General features: G+C 32.1%; 1 protein-coding gene across 1 annotated transcript in view; it reads right to left on the bottom strand.

Annotated features, from left to right (window-relative positions):
• The window catches only part of LOC117176309, a 119,558-nt gene that overhangs the window by 95,569 nt on the left and 11,206 nt on the right, over positions 1-12,783 (bottom strand). The gene's annotated exons all lie outside the window — the stretch shown is intronic.

The raw sequence follows: 12,783 nt of genomic DNA, 5'->3' as shown, positions 1-12,783 counted from the left end.
CAATAGGTACATTATTTTATAGTAGAAAAAAATTATTCTAAACAAAAAAAAAATAATTTTCATGAAAAACGGTTAATTTTCGACTAGAGATGATAATAAAAATAACCAAAAAAATTAACAAAGAAAAAATGTACTTTCAATAAAAGAGTTCAACATTGAAACCAAAAGATGATTTTTTTAACCACGAAGATTAATTTTCATTAATTGGAATAGTTTAATTCTTAACCAAAGAGATAAATCTTTAAACAAACAAAATGTCAAAATAGTTCAACTGCAACCAAGCAGTTGAATTTTTCATTAAAAAAAAAGACTTTTTAACCAAATAGTTGCATTTTCAACAGAATAATTATATTTTCAACAAAATAGTAGAAGGTTTAACTAATCTAGATGAACTCGGAACCAAACAAAAAAATAGTAGACATTTCAACCAAAAATAGTGGATTTTCTCATTGGTTCCACCAATTTAGTTCGTATTTAATTAAAAAACGAGAAGAAGGGGGAAAAACGTTAAGGTTCTTGAAAACTGGAAAAATTTTTTTAATGATAAAAGAGAAGAACCGAGGAAAAGTTTGTAAAGTCTGAAATATTAAAGTGGTTCTGAAACTAATTATATCCCCTACCGTTGCCAACTGTATTTTTTGCCCCTCCCTCAATTGGTAACGCATTTTTCATATGGTCCCTAAATGTCATTTTGAAACCTTTAATTTGAAATAATTTTGGAGAAACTTGAGAATAAATGAATGCATTCTCAAAAAGTTACTACGCTGATAAATGAAAGTGTACAGTTTTAAAGAGAATCGCCCATATCAAAATATGTTTTGAATAAATTTACTAAATTTGAAAATAATTATCGGTTCCAGATTAAATTGAAAAAGCCACAGAGACTTTGACAGTAGCTGACGAAGCATGAGTGAAATAAGATAGTCACGTAACCTCATTGACTTCAAGCGATGGTCCTTATGTTTTCAAGCGCTACCCTTTTAAGGTAGAAGTACTTCTACAGCAAACCACTTCAGTTCATTTCGCAATTGCGACAAAGGATCTTCAATTTTTAAAATTCGAAATTTTTTAAATCAATGTACTACTTATATTCGAAATTATTTTGTCTAGTAATAGAATCATCTTCTGCCTTTTTTTATTTTTGTATATTAAAATATATGCTTTAAAATCTATAATTATACCAGTAGGGTGCAAAAAACATTTTTTTAAACTTTTATTAAGAATTTCAAACTCCTTTTTCTGTAAAGCCGATTGCGTCATCTTGATGTGACTTTGTCCACATTCTCAAATCCCGCAAATACCATGAATTCTATGAATTTCGTGAATCTTTTAAATTTCTTGATTTTCTGAAATTCCACGAATTCCTCGTATTTTCTCAATTCCGTCATTTTCCTAAATTCGTCGAATTTTCTAAACTCCGTCAATTTGTTAAATTCCTTGAATTCCGAGGAATTACATCAATTCTTCCATTACTTCGAACTCCATGAAACAGAAATTTCTTGAATTCCTTGAATATCGTGAATTCCTTGAATATCGTGAATTCCTTGAATTCGATGAATTTCTTGAAGTGGACGAATTCTTTCCCATAAGAGCAAGCTGGGGGATTTATGCTTTTTCATACAAATTGAAAGAAAACGTTTATAATTATAAAACGTTGAGTAGTAAATTATGTACCTAGGCAGTAAAGTTCAACTTTACTGCGTCGTGTTTGATAAGAATGCAGGATCTGCAGAGCATTATAGACATGCACGAGGGTGGTTCAAAAACGATTTTTTTCTTTAGAGGTCTACGATCCCCCCAATTTCATTCCAAATCCGAAAAAAGAAATTCCCTAATTTTTATTTTTTTTATTTTCCGACCTTAACAGGTGCCGGTTTGGAGTTGAAGTTTCCCATGTAAAATGCATGGGGGAAAAATAACTTTTTTGAGCTTTTGGAATCATTTTTTAGTGTTTGAAAAAATGTGACGGGAAAGTATGGGGGCCCTGTTAAGAATTATTCAGCGAAGAATTTTATGTATCAGACATATGGGGTTGACATATTTAACACACCCTCACGAGTACCTGAAAACTACCCTTAAAACAAAAACTGTCAATTCTTCATGAAATCGACCTTTTGAACCCTGTATTCTCTTTTTTTACCTAAAATTTTTACTATTGGTCTGGTGTCATATTTATTATCATTCGTTAATTAATTATTAATTATTTAAACAAATTAAATTTGTTAATTTTTTTTTGAAAATTTGTTCCTCCCGTAAAATTATTACTAGTAGTCTAGTGGAATATTTAATAACATTATTTTATTAATTTGTAATTGTTTAAAGAAATGTAATTTGTTTGAATTTTTTTTTCTTTTTTTCCCTAAAAATTATCACTATTGGTCTAGTGGAATATTTATTAACATTAGTTCGTTCATTTTCAATTATTTAAACCAATGAAATTTGTTTAGCTAATTTCGTTTTCAATTGTTTCAAATAAAAATTATTACTGTGGGCCTAGTGAAATAATTATCAGTGATAATTAAATACTGATTATTAACTAATTTAATAATCATTAATTTATCAGCTATAGTCAAGCGATAATTTATATTTTAAAAAAATAAAGTTAATCAAACAATGTGGATAAATATTCCACTGAAGAAATATTGATAATTTTTATTTTAAAAATATTTAAACAAATTCCATTTGTTTAAACAATTTAAAATTAATGAGCTAATGTTAATAAATATTTCAATGAACCAAAAGTAATCATTTTTAGGGGGGAAACGATTTTTCGTACAAAAAAATATTTAAACAAATTCTATTTGTTTAAATAATTAAAAATGAACTAACAAATGATTCAACTAGACCAATATTATTAATTTTAAATAAAAAAAGGTAAGATTACATTGTTCAAAAGGTTGATATCATGAAGATTTGACATTTTTTGTTTTAAGGGTAGTTTTCAGGTAAACGTGGGGATGTGTTAGGGGTGTCAAACGCATATGTCTGATAAATGAAAGCCATCGCTGGATATTTGTCTACAGGCCCCCATAATTTCCAGTCACATTTTTTTAAATCCTAAAAAATTATTCTAAAAACTCAAAAAAGTGATTTTTACCCATGCATTTTACATGGAAAACTTCAAGTCAATACCGGCACCTGTTGAAATAAAAAAAATTAAAAATTAGGGAAATTCTTTTTTCGGATTTGGAATAAAATGAGTGAGATCGTTGCCCTCTAGCATGCAAAAAATTTTTTGCCATGCATTTTTGGACCACCCTTTTAGAATCCAGAATACAAAATTCCTGGACGAAACCAAGAAATTCGATGTTCTTTCTTAAATTTTATGTTTATGGATTTTTTGACTAACTAATTACGAAAATAAACTTTGAAAAATGCCACAATTAATATTTAAAATAGCATATTCAAAAAGGGGAAATTTGAAATAAAACAGTGTATGTTTTTCTCTGAAATTAATCACAGAGGGGTTTTTAAAGACGCTACTCATAAAAATTAACTCAAAAAATCAAAATTCAAGATGGCGGATTCAAAATGGCTGAGTTTTTTATTGTAAAATTAGTATTTTTCTATAAAATCAGCAATGAAGGTTTCTATAGATTTGTCACATGCGCTGACAAAGTCAAAACGAAGGCCTGCATTCGGGCATAGACAGCGCGCGAGTGACTTCACTTGATGTCTTCTTGCAAAAAAAGGTGGAAAGAAGTGGATGCTCGCAATATGCCATTTCATTCCTTATACTTTTTCGCACATAAAAAATTTGAGGGCTACACCGGATCTCGCCAGATCGAAACTTAATCCCTAAATTTGTTATGCACTGTATTTAAAAATAAGAATTTAAAGCAGTCACATTAAAAAAGCATCCATGTTAACTTCGAACATGGAATAGTTTCTTTTGAGCGTAAGTAAGTTTTTTGAATATCTCCAGGATCACCATCCTTTTGCAGTTTTGTTTTCTAGGACTGATTACATGATATATTCGTATTTATTTCAAGCGCACGAAAGTCGATATACGTTCAAGTCGCGCGAGTTCCTCGTCAAGGTAAACTTTGAGCGTGCACCTACTGTGGAATATTCGATCAAACCATTTTCTAATCCGGATTTGAGCGCACTAACACCATCCTTGCAAAATTTTGTAATGGTTTAACTCGAATGGTAACTTTCGATTTTTTGGACTGTGTCTAGGAATTTGGCATTTTGGCCCACTGTGCGGAGGTTCGAATACGAAACCTAACCTCAAGAATATTTCAGATTCAGCTTTTTTTCCGTACACCGACCGGGTCTCAGGAGACGTTATATTTGTTAAAAAGCAGTACACATATCCAGCTTTCTTCACGTTATAGGTATTAAAAAATGGCAACATCTGCAAATTAATTAATTACTCATTGTACAATAAACAACTAAATTCAAACAACTAAACATAGTTTTATTAAATTGGCAACAAATTTTTTATTGTGTATGTATTTAATTGTATGTAATAATAATTTACAATATAATTATCATAAATTAAAAAATTATTCCTAATTTTGCATAGATCCAGCTTTTTTGTGAAGGACAATGCAGTTTTCCGAGGCCTGGCATTCGCAAGAAAGCAGGATCTGCAGATCCATCCTTCTGTCTCGTCATATTTGATCGAAATTCTTAAAAAAACGATCGACCGCATCAAAATTCTCGAAAACTTAATATTCTTTGAAGTTCATATAATGCAAACCACGATTGTTCAATAAAATATAGTTATTTTATTTGAGCCTACCGGATAGATTCACCGTAGGTACCCGGTATTATGTACCGTAAAAAGTTTAAAGTTCCCCCGGATTTTTTTCGAGAATAATAAATATTTTTTCTTAAAAATTTAGGAAATGATAGCAAACATGCTAACGGACGTCCCCACACACTTTTTTTGTAGGTTAATTAAAAAAAAGTTTTAATTTAGCAAAATCTGATTAATTTTCATAGCGCTTAGGAAATAGTATTGATTTTTTCAGTGTTAGATTCCCCCGGCTTTTTTCCTAGGATCAGAAATATTTTGCCTTCGAAATCTTGGAAATGATAGCGAACATGCTAACGGACGTACTCGCACACTTTTTTTGTGTTTTTTTATAAAAAAAATTTTTTATATTGCTAACAACGTGCGTGTATATTTCGTGGTTATGTGTGTTACATTTCACCCAAGCGTTACTTCTAAACTACACAATATTTTTGGCCGAAAACTTTGGACTTACAAATATACATAGTAACTAATCTCTCGGAACTAACCTTGTTTGCAGCCAATCAAAAAAGTTTATTTCATAAATAATTTACAAATTATCGGAAAGGCAGAGATAAAAAACGTCACCTCAAAATAATGCATATACATAAAATTTTTATTTAGCACAATACAGTTTTTTGTTATTATCCCTCAAAAAAGAGTCTGGGAACATCCGTTATGATATTTTATAGCATCTCCGAATTCAGTTTTTAAAAATTTTCATTTTTGTGGAAAAAAACCGGGGAAACTGTACGTATCACATGCCCTTAAGATTAAGAAATTAGAACATTCAAAGGTTGCGTTTTTAGTTTTTTCATAAAAATTGTTATTTTTATGAAAAAAGCATTATGTATCAATGGAATCTCGCGAGTTTGAAAAATTAAAGGTTACTTTTTGTTTTATTATCAAAAAAGGATATTTTAAAGAGAAAATCATTACTTATGATAGAAAAGTTACAAATTTTTATATTAAAAGGTTATGTTAGCCCTTTTTTCATGGGAAATTCTTATTTTTATAAAAACATAATTACGCATGAAAGAAAACTCACAAGTTTGAACATTTAAAGGTTATGTTAGGAATTTTTGCAGGAAATTGTTATTTTAAAGAAAATAATCATTACGTATGAAAGAAACCTTACAAAATTAAACATTTGAAGGTTAATTTGCTGTTTCATCGCCAAAAATGTGGTATTTTTTAGAAAAAATTATTATGTATGGAAGAAAAGTTACAAGTTTAAACATATTTGAAGATTGTGTAGGCAGCTCTCATAGGGAATCAGTATGTTTATGAAAAAATAATTACTTTTGAAAGAATATATACGACTTAAAATATTTTACAGTTATTTTGCTGTTCTTTCCGTAGAAAATTGGTATTTTTATGAAAAGATCATTGCTTTTTATATAAAACTTAGAAGCATTAAATATTTTAAGGTTTTCGAAGGTTTTTTAAACTACAGGTTCGTATTTTATTTAATAACATTTTTAATTAAGAGTCATTAAGGTTTGGCAAACATTTTTTAGTTTAAAACAAATCAAGGTTATGTTACGGGTTTCTTATAGGAAATTGTTATTTTATAAAAGGATTCATTACGTGTATGAATAAGTGAATTGGACAAATATTGCAGAAAATTATTTTACTTCAGAAATTGTTTTGTTATGTGACCCGTGCAGAAATTTTAGCAGGGCGCCGGTCGGGTCCCGATCGGGAAAAATGTGGCCTCGACAGAGTAATCTGTCTAGCATCAGACCGTAAATGAAACGCCCTACCCGACAGGGTCCAGATCTGGGCATCCAAGATGGGGGCCCAATCTGGCCAAGATATGGCACCTTCAATTTTTTATTTCTCTGATTAGTAAAATTTTCAAAGAAAACTATTATTTTTTAATCTTCCTAATATTCTTTTGGAATTATTTTTGTTTGACTAATTCCAAACCTTAATAACTCTAAATTGAAAATACTAATCTATGGTTTAAAAAAACCTTTACAAACCTTAAAAAATATAATGCTTGTAAGTTTTCTATAAAACGCAATGATCTTTCCATAAAAATAATAATTTTCAACGGAAAAAAACGCAAAATAACCGTACAATATTTTAAGTCGTATGTATTCTTTCAAAAGTAATTATTTTTTTATAGACATACTGATTTTTTATGCGAGCTGCCTACACAATCTTCAAATATACTTAAACTTGTAACTTTTCATCCATACATAATAATTCTTTCTCAAAAATGCGAAATTTTTGGCGATGAAACATCAAACTAACCTTCACATATTTAATTTTGTAAGTTTTCTGTTATACGTAATGATTTTTTTCTTTGGAATTCCAATTTCCTGCAAAAATTCCTAACATAACTTTTAAATTTTTCATAAAAATAACAATTTCCTATGAAAAACCCGATAACGTAACCTTTATATGTTCTAATTTCTTATTCATAACAAGAAATAATCATTTACCACTCTGTAACCTAAAGTTCCGTACAAATATGTGCATTCTCTTTGAAACTTGATATGATTTAACTGTTTATTATCTACCGTGAAAATAATGACATGAAATGAATTATTATTTAATTTAATTCGCGCAATTTGCGATTGCAATACCATTTTTATAATCAATATGCACACGGGTAATAAACGTTGAATTCAGAATAATTGAACATTTTTATTCCTACGAATGTGCGATTTATCCTCCGTCTAAAAATCCCCCAAAGGGAATAGAAAAAGTGCAGATCCTATTCCTCTCAATCGATTTAGCAAAATTTAACGAAAGCATTTATTTAACCTATTTTTCATTATTAAATCGTTCATAACTTATAATAATCGAAAAATATTCAAATTTATATTTAATTGCATTCTAATAATTTATTTCAACGTGTTAAAAATGCATCAAAAAAATCTATTTAAATGTTTGAATAAATAATATATTTAACTCTAGAGAAGCGGACTTGAATTGATGAAAATCAAGTTGTCAAAACTTATATTTGACATGAAGGAATTAAATTATCTCAAAAATTGAACACTTTTGGGGAATAGAAGACATATCTGCGAGGTTATCTGTAGGTACAATTACAAGGAAATAAATATACGAAAAACACGTTCTCTTTTGGGGAATAGGAACCTACGCGGCGGCCGTTATGGAAATAGAAATAAATAAGTTTCTGAGATATCATATTCTTATAATTACATTTTAGACAGCTGGAAAAATCACGCATTCAAAATCATGAAATAATCTTCACTCTTTCGCTGAAATCTGAAAATATTAGTTTTTCTCGATTAAACGCTTATCATCAGGACACATCTTTCGTATTAACATTTCGAATTTTTCATTTAACTCCTCTGCTGCTCCATCTGTGGTTGAAATTCATGAAAATCCGTGCGTATATTATCGATATTGGTCCGTTTTTTATGTACTCGTGCCTCTTTTCTCAACTATGAAACATGCGCCCAAGTCTTGCTCTGTGAAAATAGCAGATTTTGGAGAAATCGTGCTTTGTAGAAACAATGCTTTAGTGAAATCTCTCCCTACCGTTGATTTTGTCCCATTCGGCTGGAACGACGACTATTCAATATTTATCGAATCCAGCCATCGATTATATCACGTGATCATTAATCCGAATTGGCGTTGTCGGTGCTATCATAATCCAATGCCTCCCCAGTGGGCATAAAATTTGGCCACGTCTTTACGACATTGTTACGACATCTTTACGACAACTTTACGACATCCTATGTCCATGTCGTTTCGCTGTCTTTGCGATGTCGTAAAGACATCGTCAGATCATGCGACTTATTTACGATATCGTAAAGACACCTTCACGACATGGACATAGGATGTCGTAAAGTTATCGTAAAGATGTCGTAACGATGTCGTAAAGACGTCGCCAAACTTTGTGCCCACTGGGTCATGTATATGAAGAAATTTAATTAGATATACGATATTTTGTTTTGATAAAAAATATCAAATGAAAAAAATAATTGCTACAAATTTTTTTTATAATTTTGTTATTGTTTTACACCTACAAAAGATGACATTTATCTCAGTCATGTCAGTAAAATTTTGATATTCTATTTTTCGATATCGATTCATCGCTCGATTAAAGCAACTTTACTACCTACATTTATATTAGACGCAAATCACGACTCGTGCAATTTTTAAAGTGATAAATTTGTCCTGAAAGTTGCATTCACAGATCTGCGACGCGTGAAAAACAGCGCAGAGAGCCGCAGAGAGCCATGAGCAGCCCAACTGCGTTGCACGATCCGGAGAGATGTGACGAAGACTCGAGGCTCGCGCGATTCCCGCATGTCACGACTGTGAACCGATTTTGGAACCAAATTTTTTAATTCACGCGTGAAAAACAGCTTACCCGCTCGTTTAGTTTTTTCCATGCGGAAAACAGGTGAAACAATTTTAATCTTACCCAATTTGAAACATTTTGCTAGAGCTGCCGATAGTTGCCCGATACCCCGATACCTAACCGGTAGGAACAATGACATGACTCCAGTAGTTCAATCTCTCACTATAACATCGTGGCAGATTCAAAAGGAAAAATAAGCCATTTTGGTCAGGAATAAGGTAATTTTCAACGAGGGGAATTCTCTGGACGACAAGGCGATAAAGGAGGACATGTCCTCTCGAAAGAGGACGATTGGTCAGACAGTTTAATTTTTATTGAATGAAACACATGTTGCAGCTGTAGCAGTCAGACAAAGAATGAATCTGGATCTGAGGCCCTGCCGGGACGGTCTTATGATGAAAGCGTACACTCTACTGCTCTTTCATATAAGAAGGGATGGAGTGATATCTATCTATTCTTAGCCTACGAAACTGCGCTCTTTTTTAAGAATGCGCTTACATAGCTAAAATATTTTGGCCTATTCTTTCTAACTTCACACCTCCCCTGTTAGAGTGAATTTCTCTGGAAATTCTTTGTACTTTCATAGCTTACTTCCTTCTAAACTTAATAGATTTTTCATCAAACTTACTCTCTATGTCAATCTTAGACGCGCTTGCTGGTATGTAGGTGACAACTTGTGGTATTATTTCGTTTCTATCTTATTAGTGGTAGAACAAAAATTAATACAGAGGCTAGCAAGAGATTTCCTAATTAATTCGCAAACTCGAAATTTATAAAGTGCAAATATTGAAATAAGGATTAAAAAAAGTCTAGCCTAAGTAAGAAAGAATGTTCGTTGCCTTCTCTTCACAAGAATGAGATCTTCTAATCTTCTTCTCTGATGGTACTTGTTAATGCAATTTTCTTTTATTAGATTTATTGATGCGCCACAATCAATTAATAGCTTTACAGGTTTACATGCGCAGTGTAATTGTCCCCTGATTAAATAGAATCTTCCAGATATTGCTGATACTCTGTCTCCGATTCCATTTTCGTTTCTTTGATATCTTCCTCTTCCGTATCTTCTTAGAGATAATTCATACGATTCGGAGGTCGACTTTCCGAGGCTTTCGTATGCAAAATTTTTCTGTTTAGAGAAACATTGATTTTCGATGTATCCAAGGATTTTCTGGTGACTGCAAAATAACTGGATTGTCTGCTGCAAAGGCATGCTGTGATTTGGAGGATTGTTTAAAGAAGGATATTTTTGTTTATTTAATTGGGACTTTAAGGTTTAAAAGGAGGTTTATAGACGGTTGTGCAAATTGGTATTTGGGACCTAATCATGTTTTTGGATTGGTTTGTTTTACTTGTTTTCGTAAACCAGAATTCGGATTGGATTGCCATTTATTGTGCTTCTCTAACATCGCTGAGATTTTTGCTTGAAACTCGGTCTGAAAGTTCTTCTCTTAAATTCATGATACATTTTTCGAGAACTGTTTGCTCTTCATAGTTAATGCAAATTTATCGTTCATGTGTTAAGGGATTTTTCGACTGAGTAGCACACAAAAGTTCCTGCATTCTTTGGTTAAATCGTGCATTGAAATTCAGTGTACTTTCTCCAGCTCCTTGGATTACTTTTCAGAGTTTTGTGCGATGAGTTTCTAGTAATCTGGTAGTTCCAAAATTATTTCTAAAAGCTTCTAAAAGATCATCATAATCCTGAATTGATAAGAAACGAATTGATTTTTCAGCTTCTCCTTCGGCTTTTTATGCGATAATCCAGTCTAATAAAACCCTTGAATTCGAGCACTGTGATTTAGTTCTCACTACAAGAGCGATGAAGGGTTCCACTTCCATATCATCTTGTCCCCTGAATATTTTAATTAACTTGACTACGTATCTTGCAGGGATAGTTTCTCTTGTGGTTGAGATAAATTCATTCGACCTTTGTAAAAGTCTGTCTCTTGTAGGGTTGACTTCATCTGAAGTGGTAACTCTTTTGTTCGACGACTTTTGCAGAATCCTAGCATCAATTGGTTCAGATTCTACATGCAACGCGTTATAGTTACCTGCTCGAGATTCATCATCGCTCTCCCTTTTGCTTTCGTCCGAAGCAACCAAATGAAAATTCTTTGCTAAAGATCGGATTTCTTCTTTAAGAGTATTTATTGCGATTTCCATATTAGAGATCCGGTCTGATAATTTGTGCAGCATGCTGATTATATCTACATTTGTAGCTACTATGGGGGTATTTTCCGCCTGGAAAGATGGATTTTTCTTAATTTCGTCTGCCATGGCTTCTTCTTTTTATTTGTGTGTGTTTAGTAGAGTACCTAATTTTGAATTTCCTACTTATGTTAACGGATGTCGGGTGGTACGTCGCGCCGCGTTATCTAATCTCTGTATTGTTCGGTACAATTAAATACTCACGTACGCGTATAGTCCGTCGTAAAGTCAACCCTCTAGACAGTAACTATTTTCTAATTTAAATTCACTATTTGAAACGAAAGTGCTACAACTTTGGCCAAATATTATGAATGAATCGATGAACGTTTTTTAACGAAAGGTCTAGTCTCACGTATTCGACTAGCCTTACAAGGAGTTGGAGAGTCGTAATAGAACACTCCTTTTTCTTTAAATTTTGTCCTCTTCTTTTTACTTGATTGAGTTTCCCAGTAAAGATTGTTCGTGGCCGCTTCAGTGGATCTACTCGTTCTGGTCAGCCGTGGGTTTCAGAATCCGTAAATTCTGCAATTCCACAGATGCCAACTTGGTTGGGTGACGTCTCGCCTTTAAGTCCAATTTTCTAGACAAGGAATCACTGTGAGCCTACTTAGTTTAAACCAGTAGGTGCCTTCCTGATTTTAATTCCTTAAAAAAGGTTCTTATTGATACTTTATGAGAATGATGTATCAATCAAAAGTATCCTGGCATGGATCGCCAAATCTTGTGACGGTCTGAATGAAAAGTAACTTTAAATTAATTTGTCCTGACGCAGATTCGTGAATCTGGTGAGACAGTTAATTAAATGAAACACAAATTACAGCCGTAGCAGTCAGACAAGGAATGAATCTGGAGTTGAGGCCCTGCCGGGACGGTCCCACGATGAAAGCGTACACTCTACTGCTCTTATCATCTAAAAAGGGAGAGAGTGATATCTATCTATTCTTAGCCTACCAAACTGCTCTCTTTTAGAAGAATGCGCTTACAAAGCTAAAATGTTTTGACTTATTCTTTCTAGCTTCACAAAGAAAGGTATTTAGAAACTCATTAATTATGTCAGAAAGAACGATAGCCAAGAAATCATATACATGGTGTTTGTGAAGAATACGTGTGAGACTTAAATTATTAAAAGCTCTATTTTCAAAACTAACTTTGAAATAATAAGACATAAATGAGCCTATAGGACAACATGAAATTGGTTTGTAAAATTTAATCTTAAAAGATAAAACTATATTATTAAAAGACCTGAAGGCAACTGAATCATTAATTGGCATTAAAAGCCATTAGAGTTAGGACGTTGTCTCAAGTATAATTCTGATCATTCATTTTATCAAAATGTCGGCATCATAAAACGTCTAGTAGACAGATATGTACAATTAAGAGATTTTACCAGGTGTATACATATGAAACCGGTATTTTTTCAAGAAAAAAACACATTTATTTCAAGAGAATGATAACAAATATTTTATTCAAAGTATGCGCC

Source organism: Belonocnema kinseyi, chromosome 7 (genome assembly GCF_010883055.1).
Source record: "Belonocnema kinseyi isolate 2016_QV_RU_SX_M_011 chromosome 7, B_treatae_v1, whole genome shotgun sequence".
Classification (NCBI taxonomy): Eukaryota; Metazoa; Arthropoda; class Insecta; order Hymenoptera; family Cynipidae; genus Belonocnema; species Belonocnema kinseyi.
Note: the sequence above shows the minus strand (reverse complement) of the source record. Positions and strands in the feature narration are given on the sequence as shown.